Source organism: Berghia stephanieae, chromosome 3 (assembly GCF_034508935.2).
Source record: "Berghia stephanieae isolate SIO BIC M18660-M18661 chromosome 3, UCSD_Bste_1.3, whole genome shotgun sequence".
Taxonomy (NCBI): Eukaryota; Metazoa; Mollusca; class Gastropoda; order Nudibranchia; family Aeolidiidae; genus Berghia; species Berghia stephanieae.
Window position 1 is genome coordinate 47,374,594 of NC_088362.1, and position 18,447 is coordinate 47,393,040.

Genomic DNA, 18,447 nt, shown 5'->3' on the forward strand with positions numbered 1-18,447 from the left:
TCCACAGTTTACCATGCTCATCATCCAACTTTTTGTATTACTTAAATCATAGTCTAAATTTTCATTTTCTTCTCCATATGTTTGGTTTCAGATGGCGCAAGAAGACATTATTGCCAAAAAACCAAGTGAAATCAAGTAAAGTCATGGAAAAGATAGATAATATCACTTGAAAATCTTCATCTCTGAGTCCTACCTGTAAAAGGCAGTCAACAATATAGTCTGAAAATTGACAAAAGCTATGTTTTAGGTCAATATGTTTACAAAAATTGCAAAATGATGATGAGAAGAGTAAAAAAAACATTATGATGGCAATATTGTTGGAAATCAGGCAATTGTCGGACAATTTTGGTCTGAACTTCACTGATAATTATTGAATTGCATAGTACTTTTTTACATTTCTGAATACTGAGGTGCCCAAAGTTGGCTCAATGAGGTGGCCTACTGGTGGAAAAATAAAGCATTTTGAAGACCATTTGGATCTCTATCTAATTCAGCTGTATACAAATAGATTATTTGCTGACACTACTAGAACCAAAAGGAAAAAAAAAAATTAATCAAATGATTGAAATGATTGTTATTGGGTAGGTTCCTTAAAAATCAAATTCCCTTTAACATAATTGTTAACTTTTATCCTCCAACTCCAACTAACACTCTCATCCAACTTCCAAGTCATTTCCTCATCTTCTTCTTCTTCTTCTTTTTAAGTCTCAAATTTTGAAGATTCCACAGACCACAGTATTTTTCTTTCATTGAAGATGTGAGACAACTCTACCGTCTCAATGTCAATGATGGGGGTCCTGATAGTTCAGTTGGTAGAGCACTCGCTTCACACCCAAAGGGACTGTGATCGATCCCGGGTGCAGTCGAGATCTTTTATTGACCCCCCTATCCACCCAGCAGTGAATGGGTAGCTGAATCTGTTAGATTTGGTGGAAAGTACTTTGTGATAGACTAGCGTCCTATCAAAAGGATAGCAAGCAATTGCTATTTAGTTTCTGTTTCATGCGATAACCGGGATAACTGCATGGGTCGATTGGCTCTGAAGGACTACTTTTTAATGTCAATGAAATGAACAAGTACAAGTGGGAATCCACTCTTGAGTGGGGAACCAAAAACTTGGATGACTTCCTTTTATTTTGTTGAACATCACATAGGGGAAATTTGACTTGTTTGTTTAGGTCTTTGCAAAATATTGTTACTTTTTCACGCTTTCTTCTCTGTTGTAGCAGTTCAAGATCTAAATCAGTTTCATGTTTTCTATCTTTGTTGTTTTGATTTATAAATTTCAATGCTCTGTTTTGTGTTTGTTCGATTTCTTTGGTTTGTTTATTTGTGGTAAGGGTCCCAGACAGAGATACTAGTTCACAATATTCTAGTGTAGGTCTAACAAAGGTTTTGTAGCACTTTAATTTTAATTCCCTCCTGCTGTCGTATAAGTTTCTTATGAGGAAGCCTAAGGTAGAGTTTGCTTTTTTGCATATGTTTGTAACATGATTTTTCCAATTTAGTTATTAGTTATTGTTACTCCTAGATATTTTGTCTTGCTTACTTTTTCTAGTGCAGTGTTATGTGTTGTGAATGTTTAATGTATGATTTTTCTGTAGTTTGTGAATTTTAGAACCTGACACTTCTGTCGATGGAATTCCATGCTATTTTCTATTTCCCAGCATTGTAATTGTAAGCTATCTAGATCGGCTTCAAGAATTTCTGTGTTACGTTTGATTCTTATCATCCGATACAGAAGCTGTCATCTGCAAACAATGTCAGTTGAGCTCCTGGTGTAAGTCTTTCTGCCATATCATTAATGTAGATTAAGAATAGGAGGGGGCTGAGAACTGTGTCCCTGAGGAACACCAGATACCACTTGGGCTGAGTCTGATAACTTACCATCTACGACCCGACAACTACCTGTGTTTGATTGTAATGTTTTGTATCGTATTCCATATCTCCATAATTTCAGTTCCAATGTATGATGGTGGACTTTGTCAAAAGCTTTGATGGTCTAACTAAATGATATCAGGTTGCAATTGTTTATTATTGTTTTCTGCTAGGTCAATCATTGATTGTTGTGATCATTTGTTTCACATGACATTTTTTTTTCTACTTGTTTTGATTTGTTAAAATTTTATTGGCCTCAATATGATTCATAATGTTAGAAAATATGACATGCTTACTTTGACCTTTCTCTGTTCAAAATGGCATTGTATTTTAATGAATTTAATGGCTTAGAGTTGGGTGAGATTGTCTGTATTGACCATCGGAAGAAAATACAAGGCATTAAAAAACGTTGCAAAATTATTATTTTTTTTATATAAAAGAATATGAATAAGGTGAATAAAATAACAATGAGTCATTGAGACAGACAAACTATCTACTTTTAAAGTTTAAAGTTTAAAATTTAAAGTTCTTGTTTTAAATAATTTAGATTTTTGTCTCCAATGTGTCCTTTCACATCTTTTTTTCTTATAGTTTATTTCTATTTTGTACTTTTTTTTCAGTTATAATTATAACAATAACAACAGTCAGCAACAGAGAGATCAACTTCCGGTGACTTAAAAAATGGCGCAGATTGTATTTTCAATGTCCAATTATTTTCTTTCAAATTAATACTTAAGAGATTATTTGGAGCATTCCCCATTCTGTAGTGTTTTCATTCCATGATTATAGAGCCTAATATTTAATAAATTAATATTGATTCAAACAAATCTCTCTTAAAATATCAAACAAAGAACCACTATCACAAGAAAACATTATTGACAAAAAACGGCGGACCAAAGGAGGGAAGTCAACCCCCAACAACTCAAGAAACAATTCTCCAAATCCAAACGTCAAGAAAAACAGAAAGAACAGTACTTGGCATTGCAAAATATGCACATTGGGATTTTCTGATCCAAATGACAAATTACTGAAATGCCAACGATGCAAAGACCACTTCTGCATCAAATGTCTTGGCAAAACCATCGAGGAATATTCATGGATGACAAAAAGTGATGACACAATGTGGTTCTGCACAGAATGTAGAGAAAAGGTAGAAAGAAATATACTTGTTGACAGAGAAAATGAGGAAAGATTTAAAGAGATATCCTCTAATTTTGAAAACAGATTGAAGGCTTTGGAAGAAGCTCTAAAACACAAATGTGAAGAAGGAAGGGTGAGAGATATAGTTAGAGGAATTGAAAAGGGAAAAGTGTGCATCAAGTGGAAAGGAAAATGAAGAAAGGGATGAAGTGTCTTTGGTCATGTCTGAATTTGAGGAGAGAAAGAGGAGAGAAAACAATATGGTGGTGTATGGCATCGGGGAATATATTTCAGAAGAAAGGTCAGGAAGAGTAGGATAAGATATTGAGGAAACCATCAGAATTGCTGCCATATGTAATGCAGAGATTACCCAAGGAATCATTTCAAGAACAAGGAGACTTGGGAAATTCAATAAAGATAATCCCAGCTTGAAGCAGCCTCTGTTACTAACTTTCACTGATCCTAAGTTAAAGACAAAGCTTTTCAGAGGAGAGAATTACTTAAAGTCCGCCAAAAATTATGAGAATGTTCGACTATCAAACGACCTTACCATAACTGAAAGGCAAAAAGAGAAAAGACTGTACGAAAGGAAAAAAACCTCCAGAAAACCCATCCAGGCTGCAAATTCAAAGTAAGGGGACCACCTTGGGCCAGGAAAATAATAAAAGAAAACCTATAAAGGAAAAAGAATCAAAGATTGTAAATAGTGTTGATTATGTTAATTGTTTTTATACAAACGCAGACTCTTTTAGAAATAAACGTAATGAATTTCAGGTGAGAATAGAAGACACCAAACCAAAAATTATTGGTATTACAGAAGTCAAGTCAAAAAATTTTAATCAAAGAATACTCCCTGCTGAATTCTCGATGGATTGGATCAATGATTATGATATGTTTCACTCCAATATCAACTCAAATGTGGGAAGAGGACTCTTATTTTATATACACAAAGACCTTAAGGCTCAAGAAATCCAACTATCTACAGAATTTAAAGAAAACCTTTTTGTAAATATTAAAACTAAGGTTGATGAAAATTTATTGATTGGACTTGTATACCGCTCCCCAAATGATGACTCAACTGAAAATAATAAACAATTACATAACCTCATATTGGAGGCAGTTAGCATGAAATTCACCCATTTTCTTTTGATGGGAGATTTCAACTACCCACATATAGTGTGGGACTATCTACTGGTGGAGGGGGATCACAAAGAAGACCAAAACTTCCTAAATACTTTACAAGACTCTTTTCTGTTCCAACATGTAGATAAACCAATGGAGAGGCACAAACAATCCGAGTACGCTCGATTTGATTATTACATCCAATGAGCAGGCTGTAGAAGAGATAGAGTACAACTACCCACTAGGAAAGAGCGACCACTGTGTCCTAACATTTAAATATACATGTAACATGACTATAAAGAGACCAAACAGGACACGAAAAAATTATAAAAAGGCCATCTACATCAAAATCAGAGAGGAACTAAATAATCAATGTTGGGAGGAAATGCTAGACCATAAGGACATAGATGTGATATGGAACAATTTCAAAAAAACGCCTATAAACTTAGAAGACAAATATGTCCCTACAAACAAACTCAACCGGAATAGAGACAAGGTACCACTACATAAAGAGATTATAAGTCTCATAAAAGAGAAAAGTAAGCTTTCAAAGAAAGTCTGTCAAAATCAAACCAATGGTCAAGTCAGGAAGCAATATAACAGAACCAGAAATAAAGTGACAAAACTAGTACGTAGAGCACGACGAGACTATGAACACAATCTAGCTAAAGAAGCCAAGTCCAATCCGTAAAAACTATGGCAATACATCAAATCCAAAAGTAAAATTCAACAAGGGATAGAAGATCTGTGCGTGGACCCAACAGACCCATTATTTGAAACAGTGGCCGATGATGGAAAAAAGGCGAATATCTTGGGATCATACTTCAGTAGTGTATTCACTAAAGAACCCACAGAAACTGCCCCAAACCTGGAAACAAGGACGACAACAGAGCCATGGTATCAGCTTGAGATTACAGAATCAAAAATCCTTTGTGCATTAGAAACATTGAAAGCTGACAAGGCACCAGGAATGGACAAACTACACCCAGGATTCCTCAAAGAACTTCTTCTTCTTCTTCGTTCCCGTCACGTCACATGGTCAGTCTGGTCTGGTGAATGAAGCCCACAGTGGTCCTGAGGTCGTCCTCACTGCCGTACAGCTTCTTTGAGTATGGGGTTGGGTCAGGCCAGAAGTTCCTTCTCAACTGGTTGTACTTTGGACATTCCATTAGGACATGATGTCCATTTTCATTTTCAAGTCCGCAGTCACATTGTCCAGAGGCACCTGCTCTGGACATCCTCCACATATGTTCCTTTAACTGGTTGTGTCCAGTTCTCAGTCTGAAGATGATGACCTGTTCCTTTCTGTCGAGCACCTTGATTGGGTCATTCATGTTGTATTCTGGGTGCTTCTCTCTCCATCTCTGAGACTGGATAAATTTGGCCATTTTGTTAATTTCTCCTGTTGAGTACATTGGGGAGGGTTGCTGCATGCGACTGCCTGCCTTTGCCAGTTGGTCAGCGATCTGATTTCCAAGTATCCCACAGTGTCCTGGAATCCACTGCAGTACAATGTTGGTAAACTTGCTTAGCTTCATGAGGTCTTCCACCAAGGCGTCTATATCATCCGCAAAGGACATCATTATATCCTCCAGAATTTTCTTAGCATCTGTTAAAATCACTATGTGTCTTGGTTTTTCATTTTCTGAGAGGATTTGCTTAACAGCTTCATGGATTGCATCTGCCTCTGACTTGTAGATTGAAGTGCGAGTACCAGTTGGTTTGCTTATCTCCTTTGTTGACCATTTGTGTACTCGATGTGCACTCCCAGGCCCCCGCATGTGTGTTCTTTATTGCATGAACCATCGGTATAGATTCTTGTCCATTTTTTTCCAGGGTAGTTTTGATCAATGCACTTCTGTACAGACTTCTTGATTTCTTCACCGTGTTTTTGTTTTGTTGAAATGTCACCAACGGAAGTCTTGATTTTCAAGTGATTTTGCCTTTTCCAAATTGGTACTCTGATATTTGCTTTGCATTTTTGGGTCATTATTCCGTCAAGTTCGTGATCTTTTTCAATTTGCTGGCTCTTTCAATAAAGTGGGATCTTTTCAGCCGCCTAGTTTTCTTTTGTTGTGCTCTAGCGTGAAGAGGCTGATCTGTCATTGTTTTCACGTCTGTGTATTGTTTCAAAATTTTTGATTCTCTTCTTTCTGATAGAGATGTAAGTCCTGTTATGGTTTCCATTGCATGAATCGGTGTCGATTTCATTCCTCCACTTATTATCCAAAGAACTGAGACATGAGATGATGAAACCTCTAAACATAATTTTCAACAATTCATTGGAAATGAAGAAAGTACCAAATGACTGGAAAGAAGCCAAAATCAGAGCCATATATAAAATAGGGAACAAAGCTCTAGCTAGCAACTACAGACCTGTAAGCTTAACATCAGTAGTATGCAAACTAATGGAGAAACTAATAAGAAATCATATTATTGAACACTTCAAAAACAATAACTTGTTCACGAAGAAACAGTGTGGCTTTATCGCAGGAAGGTCAACATCACTGGAACTAATAAGAGTCTTAGATGAATGGACGGAAGCTATCGATAAAGGCCACGGAGTGGTTTGTGTGTATATGGATTATCAAAAGACCTTCGTCACAGTTCCACACAGAAGACTATTGAATAAATTGAGAGCATACAAAGTTGGTGAAGAAATGATTAGTTGGATAGAACACTATCTGATTGGAAGTAGACAACAAGTAGAAATTAATCCGTCATACTCTAGTTGGCAGGAAGTAATCTCAGGGATTCCGCAGGGATCAGTCATTGGACCAGTTCTCTTTGTCATATATATAAATGACTTACCTGACATTGTTGACTCATCCCTTTACCTCTTTGCTGGTGACACAAAGATATTCAAAATTATAAAAGAAGAGATTGATAGGGATATATTGCAAGATGACCTGAAGAAACTAGAATCTTGGAGTGATACATGGTTACTCAAATTCCACCCTGATAAGTGTAAATTCCTGCGTGTTGGGAAAAGTGAACCAAGAGACAACTTCAAATATACTTCGATGGGTATTCCATTGAAACGGGTTAAAGAAGAAAAGGACATTGGAGTCATTATATAGATGACAAATTAATTTTTGATACACATATCAGTGAAAAAGTAAAAAAAGCCAACTCCATGTTTGCCGTCATCAGACGCACATTCCAATACCTAAACAAAGAGACATTCTTACCCCTCTATAAAGCGCTTGTGAGATCGCACTTAGACTATGCAAGCTCAGTTTGGTTTCCTTGCATAGAAAAATAAGAGCTAATTGAAAGTGTGCAGTACAAAGGAGGGCCACAAAACAGTTGCCTGATCTATGATCGCAAGATTATGAGGAAAGACTGAGGAAACTTAATTTACCAACCTTGAAATACAGAAGATATAGGAGTGACATGATAGAACTTTACAAGATGACAAGTGGTAAATATGACCAAGACATGACAGAATTTATCAAATTGAGGAAAGACTTCAAAATAAGAAAAGACACCAGAGGTAACAAAAAGAAACTGCTCACACAAAGACCAAGATTGGATGTGAGAAAACACAGTTTTACTGTGAGAACAACGAAAATATGGAACAGTTTACCAGATTGTGAAGATTTGTGAATGCAAAAACCTAAATTCTAAGCCTAAACAAATAGCTTCAAGAGCAGACTAGACAAAATGTGCTTTAGATTGTAAAACAGCGGAAGAAACTTAAATCACAAAGACGATGAAGAAATAGAGTCTGGCGAAGAGGACCTAAAAGACCTGTGCTGGAAACAATCCATAAATACCCATAAGTAAGTAAGTAACAATCAAACAGTACTCAGTGATGACGATGATGATATTGATACTGATACTGATACCGTTAGCTCTCAGTCTCAGACTCTCAGCAAAATTGAGACTCAATCATCAGTTGTCGTAGACTTGTCGGCATGTTTTTCTATTCCACGTGAAATCTTCACACATGTGTGTCTTTAATCAGGTCTTTGCCATTTAATGTGGTTTCGTAGTAGAGAGGTGGGCCTTTGGCCGACCAACCTCCGCTGCACGTCCAACTCGCCTTGAGCATGCATTCACGTAAAATATAAAGATTTTTTTTTTTAAACCTACCTCTGTTTCAAAAACTAGCATCTTTCAACTTTCTAAGAAACATTTTGATTTTTCAGAACTTTAGTTCGTTAAAAAAATACCGGCCAATCTGACCCGTTGAGTCGAATGAAAACGAAATTTTGTTGTTTACACGGTTCAAAGGAAATGCCGTAAATAAGCTTTCATGGACTTCCTGTGTTGTTTTTACAGTGTCACGTGACCGTTTTGAGAAATTTGTCGTCTGCTACAAATAATTAGACCGGTAGGGGGTAGATATTTTCGTTGGAGCAGAGAAAAAGTGAGTATTATTTCTTGTACTTGTAGAGAGGCCTAGGGTCCACCAGCAGTCAAGTTGATTGAATGAAAGAAAAAAGGCCTTTTGCCTTTTTTATCCGCCGCCACCACCACCTTGAAAGAGTGGAGGGGGGGGGTGCATGCCGACGAGAGGGAGACGTGTCGATTGGTGACCTTGGTGACGTAGAGCATCTCAAGGATGCTGGCAGTTGCAGTTGCAGGTGTTCTTAACCCCTTAACAGCGAAGCTAATTTTTTGCTTTTAGATAATAGTTTGCTTTTATCTTTATTATTGTTAACGGGGAATACAGCGTTTCCACCAAGAGAGCAGTCAGACTATCGCAACTCGGACTTCAATTGTCTATAATCGTTTTGCCGTTACTTGTCTTTTGATGATAGAAGATTTGGTGTTAGGTCAAAGATCGAATTTCGCCGCTAAAAGGTTGCATTGCTACTGGATTTGCTCTCTCTCTCCCCCCCCCTCCCCCCCCCCCCCCACCTTTTTTTTTTCTTCTTTTTTTTCACCTTAGTATTGTTGATTGCTATTTCCTTTTTTATGATTAGCAAGTGCCGTAGGAGTCTCACAGGATGCAGGAGTACTGCAATTAACCCTTTGCCAGTGACACTGATTTTTTTTGTTTTCAAATAATAGTCTTCATTTATATTATTTTTTAACGCAGAAAAAAAAAACGTTTCCACCATAAGAGGAGTAAGAATATTGATAAAAAGCGCTTTGAGCACGTTGGGTGGATATTGCCCTCTATAAAAGCTCAAATTCTTAAATTGTAATTTGTTTTTTGTCTTTTGATGAAAACGGTAAGATTTTATTTTTGGTCCAAGTAAGATTGATATTCGCCTTTAAAAGGTTAAGTTGTTTTGTTTTTTCAGGTTTTTTTGTTTTGTTTTTCAAATGCGGATACGCTGCTTCTTCCTTTTTATTTTTTCCTCAACTGGCAAGCTATCGCTGTACTTACCCGCATGGCTTGCACACACAAAAGGATACATCTAGGTCACAAAACCTTACATCCAGGTCACAAAATCAGACAACTAGGTAACACATCAAGACATCTCTGTTTCGTTTGTTCCAAGATAGCAAAACAAACCAGACGTCTTGGAGTTCGAAAGAGCTTTCCATAAAATATTTGGTATTTGCAAGACCCCCAGAAACCAATTCCCTATACAGCTCTTGTGCACGTTACTTATGACCTTGATTTCTTTCGTACCCACCCCCAAAATCCCACTTATTGTGTGTTATAGGCAGAACATAATAAATAGCTGGGCTGCCACATGCGTGACTAAATTGGCCAAAGAGAGAATCTATACTTTGGCATTAGACACCAATTACCTGATGTCTTGGTTTTTAATCCTAGCCGAGTGAGAGAGAAAAAACAAAACAATCATACATGTATCTGCAAACAGCAGAACGTTTTCATTTTACATTGAGATGGGAAGGGGAAGGGATAACACTATGATAAGAAAGAAAGAAAGAGAGAGAGAGAGAGAGAGAGAGAGAGAGAGAGAGAGAGAGAGAGAGAGAGAGAGAGAGAGAGAGAGAGAGAGAGAGAGGGGCGGGGGATGGGGGATAGTAAGGGGGAATGGGAAAAGATGAAAGAAACAACGGGTTGCCTGATGACGTAGATCAAAGGAATGTTACAGCGGTGTTCACGGAGCGTACTTCGTGAAATTTTAACCTTTTACAGTGACACTGATTTTTTTCTGCAGATTGCTTATGCGGAATAAATCGTTTCACCAAGAGGCAGTAGTAAGAGTATATTTAGACTCGGGCTTCAATTAAACTATAAATCCCAAAGCTTGACTTTTAATGATAACATTAAGACTAAGATCTGGAGTTTGGGGAGTGTAGTGTAAGATCGAATCTTGCCATTAATGGTTAAAATTGTTTTGATTTTTTTAAAAAATAACTCACACACACACGCACACACACACACACACACACACACACACACACACACACACACACGAGCGCGTGCGGTCACGACAGCGAGGACCATCTATTGCTTGTGTTGCAACGGTAAACCAGTTTACGTGTACGTAGATCCTGAGACTAGATGCCCCGTTACTGTGTACGTAGGCACTCCCAAAAAAAAAAAAAAAAAGAAAGAGACACACACACACACACTCACACACATACACACACACGCACAAACACACACACACACAGTCTCGCATCCCCTACGAACTAATTTTGCGCACCAATTTTTACTGCACTAATGCACCAAATTGCATACCTATCGAGGGACACTAAAATACCTGGGGCGGCACCTTGATAACAGAAACGAAACCCACACGATTTCGCGAGGAATGAATCATGAAAAAAATTAGGATATAATTTCAACACAACTTTTGAAATTCATCAAGGATTGTCCAGTACCGAATGTTTTTTGATAGAAAACAAATGCATCTTCAAATCTAAACTGCTTTTGACGGTAAGCGGTAAGTTTTTTATTTATTTTTCTGTCCAAACGAATGATTTGTCCTGGTATAGAAGCTAAGTATTGGTAACACCGGCTCACCTCTCTATAATAGTAATAGATAGAAGGAGAAGAAGGCGTGAAATTGAAACTGAATGAAACTGCCTGCCTGAATAATGAATGTCAGAGAGAATGCAGGCGTGAATGAACGAATGATTTGTATTTGGCTATTAAAGTGAACGCAAAACCTCACCCGTACCTTTTTATTCAATCGTGTACGATAAATATATGCATTGATCTCCTTGATTGCGTCTGCTGTCGGTAGTAAGTAGAGGACGAAAAAAATATAAACAAAATGCTAGAAACAAACAAGAGGAAACTCCCACGGAATTTATTATTTTACTGCTTGATCTGCTACACTTCAATAGGGCTGTGCGGGTACCCGGGTATTGCAGAATATTTCGAGTACCCGGGTAGAACCCTCGGGTACCCGGGTATTTTTCAATTTCTCTTTAATACGTTTTTTTATTGGTTTATAGAATATAATTCAATCATATTTCCGTTAAAAAAAAACTATCCGTAATCAAAATAAAATTATTGATTACATTATGGGCTTTCCAATAGCTAGGAATTAGTTAGGAATCAACCTGATTCCAAGAAGTCGACTTTCTCTCGGAAATCGAAACTAATGAACGTCCTTCCAAGAACTCGAGATGGGGACTATAAACACCCCCCCCCCCCCCCCCCCCCAGCTATTGTTTTCACACACACACGACATTGCGACGCTGAATAATTAATCACGCATCTGTCACTATGTCGTCCCAGACAAAATCCCTTTCATGGAATTATTTTGACAGAAAAGATAAATCATACGCAATGTGCAAAATATGTAATGCTCAGATCAAGGCTGAAGGATCATCCACCTCAAGCCTTTTAAAACACTTGAGATTCAAACATCCGATGGCGTTAGAGGGATGCAACCAAGAACTTTCTGTTGCTTCCACTAGTACCAGTAGGCCCCGACCAACAAGCAAGCAGCAACAACCAACTATCACTGCAGCGATGGAGCAAATTTGCCTTTTGCCTTGATTTTCTCAATCGTTGAGTTGTTGCAAAGTCTTTATTTTTTGTTTTGATTCTTAATATTTTGTTATATCTTTTTCTACAGTTTGTTCAAATAAAGATATGCTTAAAAAAACAAACAAAAAAAAACAAACAAAAAAAAAAAAACAAACAGACAAACAACCCCCCCCCCCCCCCCCCCCCCCCTCATTCCCATTTTCATGGCGGGTACCCGGGTACCCGGTAATTGGCAACCATTACCCGGATCCTACCCGGGTAATAAATTACCCGGGTAGGAACAGCCCTACACTTCAAAATGAAATTAATTTGAAATGGTTCAACTGATTTCGAGTGTCTAGTGATTTTTGTTTCTTAAATGCCGTACACAGTGCAATGCGCATAATAGGCGATTTGTACTGTATGAGATGGATATTTTGTTTAAAATATTGACTGCTGGGATGGGAGATAAAGGCCTTTTATCCGTCGTCTCAACCTGATTTATTTCGAGACAAATCCCGAAATTTGAATTCCAAGTAAAACACATCTGAGTTTCTTTTGTATTGTTTTAGTTGTTTTTGGGACGGCATTCATTCCTGTTAATAATTTCAAGAACGATTTTAATTTTAGAATTTGAATCTTTAATTAAATTTCCATGAGTTCTCTTAAAGCCATATTGGGTCACATTTGTGTTTGTAATAAAAATAATAATAAATAATAATAATAATAATAATAATAATAATAATAATAATAATAATAATAATAATAATAATAATAATAATAATAATAATAATAATAATAATAATAATAATAATAATATAATAATAATAATAAGAAGAAGAAGAAGAAAAAGAAGAAGAATAAGAAGAAGAAGAAGAAGAAGAAGAAGAAGAAGAAGAAGAAGAAGAAGAAGAAGAAGAAGAAGAAGAAGAAGAAGAAGAAGAAGAAGAAGAAGAAGAAGAATATGTATAAACACCCCCCCCCCCCCCCCCCCCAGCTATTGTTTTCACACACACACGACATTGCGACGCTGAATAATTAATCACGCATCTGTCACTATGTCGTCCCAGACAAAATCCCTTTCATGGAATTATTTTGACAGAAAAGATAAATCATACGCAATGTGCAAAATATGTAATGCTCAGATCAAGGCTGAAGGATCATCCACCTCAAGCCTTTTAAAACACTTGAGATTCAAACATCCGATGGCGTTAGAGGGATGCAACCAAGAACTTTCTGTTGCTTCCACTAGTACCAGTAGGCCCCGACCAACAAGCAAGCAGCAACAACCAACTATCACTGCAGCGATGGAGCAAATTTGCCTTTTGCCTTGATTTTCTCAATCGTTGAGTTGTTGCAAAGTCTTTATTTTTTGTTTTGATTCTTAATATTTTGTTATATCTTTTTCTACAGTTTGTTCAAATAAAGATATGCTTAAAAAAACAAACAAAAAAAACAAAACAAAAAAAAAAAACAAACGGACAAACAAAAAAAACCGCCCCCCATTCCCATTTTCATGGCGGGTACCCGGGTACCCGGGTAATTGGCAACCATTACCCGGATCCTACCCGGGTAATAAATTACCCGGGTAGGAACAGCCCTACACTTCAAAATGAAATTAATTTGAAATGGTTCAACTGATTTCGAGTGTCTAGTGATTTTTGTTTCTTAAATGCCGTACACAGTGCAATGCGCATAATAGGCGATTTGTACTGTATGAGATGGATATTTTGTTTAAAATATTGACTGCTGGGATGGGAGATAAAGGCCTTTTATCCGTCGTCTCAACCTGATTTATTTCGAGACAAATCCCGAAATTTGAATTCCAAGTAAAACACATCTGAGTTTCTTTTGTATTGTTTTAGTTGTTTTTGGGACGGCATTCATTCCTGTTAATAATTTCAAGAACGATTTTAATTTTAGAATTTGAATCTTTAATTAAATTTCCATGAGTTCTCTTAAAGCCATATTGGGTCACATTTGTGTTTGTAATAAAAATAATAATAATAATAATAATAATAATAATAATAATAATAATAATAATAATAATAATAATAATAATAATAATAATAATAATAATAATAATATTAATAATAATAAGAAGAAGAAGAAGAAAAAGAAGAAGAAGAAGAAGAAGAAGAAGAAGAAGAAGAAGAAGAAGAAGAAGAAGAAGAAGAAGAATATGTTTGTTTTGTTTTTAAGGGTTTTACGTCGCTTGCAACACATTTAGGTTATAGCTATCAGCGCCAGAAAAAAAAGAAAGTAAAATGGGATAGTAACAAGTTCTAGAATTACAATTAAAGCACCCAAGGAAAAGTAAGACACGAGGGAGCTGGGAACAAATAGGGATCAGATGTAGATTTCAAGAGCATACCACCAATGTACTTAGTTTGAGATCACCTATAAGTCTCATCTGGATACAAGCACAAAATCCAACAAAGAGGAATACACTCGTGCTTACATTATACATTCAAAATAACAAATATAATAATACATAACAGAGAGATGATTTACAAGGAAAAAAATATCATCTCCCAAAACAATAACCATGCATTTGACTGTTTCTCTCTCAGCCAGGGCTCCGGCCAGGGCCAGGACAAAACCAAGTAATCTCATTCCAAGAAAAAGACAGAAAGCATGTTGGAAAACATATATAAGGGGATAGAAGACACAGTATGTATCCCCCCCCCCCCCCCCCCCCCCCCCCCCTGCCCACTACGGGAGATCAGGAACCCCACCCAGAATAATAATAATAATAATAATAATAATAATAATAATAATAATAATAATAATAATAATAATAATAATAATAATAATAATAATAATAATGAAGAAAATAAAAATAATAATAAATATAATAATAATAATAATAATAATAATAATGATGATGATGATGATGATGATGATGATGATGATGATGATGATGATGATGATGATGATGATGATGATGATGATGATGATGATGATGATGATAATAATAATAATAATAATTTTAACTCACAGTCGGCAGGAACGTCACCGCTGAACCAGTCACACTTTAACAAGTCACAAAGTTGTGTATAACTCCACTCACTGTCGTCAGAATTATATCCTCACATTAAAAAATAACATATCTATTTTATACAATGAATTACAATCTATGTCATAAAATATGGGAGGATGAGGGAGGTCATATTATTACTTTGTTCCTGACGACAGTGAGTTAAAATCTGAAACAATCTTCACCTTACAGGTAAGCCTCGATTGCTTTATAATTTCTTATAATTTCAACTCACTGACGTCAGTCCACTACGTCAGTAATATGAGGTTTTAGAGCTACGACTGTGACTTATATTATTGTGAAATTAAAAAAAATAAAATTTGAATATTACTCAAAAGATTTTATTTCCACAGAAGAATAATTTGTATATATGAAAGTGACTCAGAAAATTGAACTAAAACTGATCAATTAATTACGAATTGAATTTATAAATTCATTAAACAACATTAAGCTTTTGATTTCAAAGCTGCGTTAAAAATGAATGAAAAGAATCGCCGAAAGGACTCTGCTGACCAGATGACGTCTTCGCCAAACAAGCAGCTTCGAATTGCGTTGTGGAACGTTCGCACCATGTAAAGAAGCTGATATACAGAGAAGTGGTAAGACATGGAATGAGATTTTTTTTTTAAAAAGTTAGCTTCGGATAGAGAAGGATGGAAACTGTTTGCCTGTGGCCTATACCCTGACCCAGGGGTGAAAAAGGCAATGATGATGATGAGATTTTATGGTTTTGTGATTTCCCCCAAATGTTTCATTTTTGTCCTTTCTAATCAGTCGATTGTAATAGCCTACATATCCTTCTCTAACCAGCAATTGATCTATTTATAAGATAATGGCAAATAGACCTGCTGAGGTTATAGCACTGGACGTAGATGAGTACTATGAGAGTAATGACAGAATTATAGAATTCTGTCAATTCTTATACTGATTCTGATTCTATTAATACATGTTCTAGTTCTAACTATAAGACACTCTTCAGTGTTTATATGTGCGGCTATGTTGTCTTGTGGTATGACACTCGCTTTCGAATCTGAAGGTCCTGGGTTTTAGCCTCGCTCGGCACATAGTTGAGTCCTTGGAAAAGGCTCTTTTACTCACATTCCTTCACCAATATGGCGGTCGAAAGATAATTAAGTAATTGACTGCCCACAAAGATAACGGGTCCAATGACTAATCCATGTGAGACGCTGTGTGTCATTGTACATTCCGTTCATGGTGTGTTGCCTAAAGTCACGGCTATATTCTTGTCTGATAGACAAGAGATGAATCATTTAAGTACTATTCAAGAAATTCTGAAAGTTGTCCGAGGTCGATTTTGAATAATTTCGTGATCTGAAATGTCAAAGGCTCAGAAAGGTCAAGGAGACGCATTATGGTAGACTTTACTTGATCTTTGACTTGCAATAGGTCATTTGTAATTTTGAGTAGCGCTATTTTGTTAATGTGGTTTGCTCATGACGGCCATGGGTTTGCTCCATAGGCTGATTGAAAAAAATTCAAGATTGTTTTACTTGATTGACGGCTGTTTCAGTACAATTTTTCTAGGATTTTAGAAAAGAAGGGTAAATCCGATACAGGCCTGTATCTGATTTTAAAAATAATAATTCATGCCATTTTTCTTCAGTAGGGGCTTAACAGGAGCCTTCTTGTAAAGCTCTGGGACACATCCGATAGTTAATGATTTATCAGTATTGTTTGTGATAATAATATGGATGACAGAATTACATGTCATTGGAAGATGGCATTATAAGATTCTTGAACTCTTGAACATTTGAAATATCAAAGAAGTTTCCAGTGCCAGGTAGGCTTATTATGTCCGTCCAATAACCTCGCCTATTTTATTTCTTATCAAAATGCATTCTTTCCTTTTTTAAAAAAAAAATGTTTTACAATGATTGATTCTCGAATTTAAGGATTTGACATTGAAAATTATCATTGTGGTCAGGTACCGGTCAAAATCTATTGTTAGTAAAACCGAATGAGTAAGGAAAAATAATTATTGAACTGCTGCGTTTTTTTATTTATTTATATATTTTTTTTTACTTTAAAAAATGATACAAATGATGAAAGGGACGCTTTGTAATACTTTTGTTATTACACTACAGTAAAATCAGATTTTTTTCTCTCTCTCCTCCGTCTTCATTTGTCAGATATGTGTGGTGTTAGGGGAGCAACAGTTCTTTAATCTTGGGCAAGGCTTATATAAAAACAGTTGACTCAAGTAAGGAGTTGACTCAAGTAAGGAGTTAGCCGACTGCTTTAAATCATGCTTCATTCTTCTATTTCTTCCTCTTCCCCATTCTTCTTTTCAACCGAATGACTCAATTATATTGAGTATTAATGTATTACTGGGGGCGAAGTGGCTGAGTGGTTAAGGCTGTGACCCAGAAGGTCCCTGGTTCGAGCCCCGATTCAGGCACTTTCGTTTTTTTCCTTGAGCAAGATTATTAATCCCCATTTTTTTAAATTATTTTTTTTTTCTTCCCAAATTTGCTCACTTGGACAACATGGGTGATTCCTGTTGACATCAGACATGTTTTTGTTTTATGTTTTTAAGGGTTTTACGGCGCTTGCAACACATTTAGGTCATATCAGCGCCAGTAAAAAGGAAGAATATGGGATAGTAAAAAGTTCTAAAATTACAAATAAAGTACACCCAAGAAAAGGTAAGACAAAGGGGAATTGGTTCAAATAGGAAACATGTAGATTGCAAGAGCACACTATCAAAGTACTTAGTTTGAGATCACCTAAATGTCTCATCCTGACGTTGAACACAGGTCCCCACTAAGAGGAACACATTCAAATGTTTACAAATTATATATATGTAAACAAAACATAATACAGTGCATAACAGAGAGATGATTTACAAAGAAAAAATATCATCTCCCAAAACTAACTATACATTTGACTGTTTCCCTCTCAGCCAGGGTATCCGGCCAGGCCAGGACAAAACCAAGTAATCTCATTCCAAGACAAAGACAGAAAGCAAGTTGGAAAATAGATATAAGGGGATAGAAGACACAGTAAGTACCTCCCTGCCCACTATAGAAGGTCAGGAACCCCACCCAGTACATCAGACATCTTTTTTGATAAATTATCAATATTCCTTCGTGGAATGCCTAGGCGACAATATCTTATGATGTGGCGGAAAGGCATAAAAAAAAAATTACTGTCAATGTGCATAACCAAAAGAAAAGAGAAAATATAGCACTTTCCAGTAGATCGTCTGTAACACGTATTTAAAGGTCTGAACATAGCTCAAAAGCATGGCACCAGCTGGTAGGTTGTTCAGACAGAAAGCAACATTTAAAGGGAATTGGGAAGACAGCTAGTGACCTCTCTACCCACCGTGGGAGGTCAGAAGACTCCTTCCAGTTCCAGGGAGTGCCAACATTCCCTCGTCCGA

At 36.5% G+C, this 18,447-nt stretch overlaps 1 protein-coding gene across 1 annotated transcript in view; it reads right to left on the reverse strand.

The window, feature by feature from the left end:
- Nucleotides 1-11,374, reverse strand: part of LOC144967876 (uncharacterized) — a 41,983-nt gene extending 30,609 nt beyond the window's left edge. The window contains exon 1 of the mRNA XM_078905613.1: nucleotides 11,202-11,374. The gene's annotated coding sequence lies outside the window, so the exon portion shown is untranslated. The remainder of the gene's footprint in view (nucleotides 1-11,201) is intronic.
- Between the last annotated feature and the right edge of the window lie 7,073 nt (nucleotides 11,375-18,447).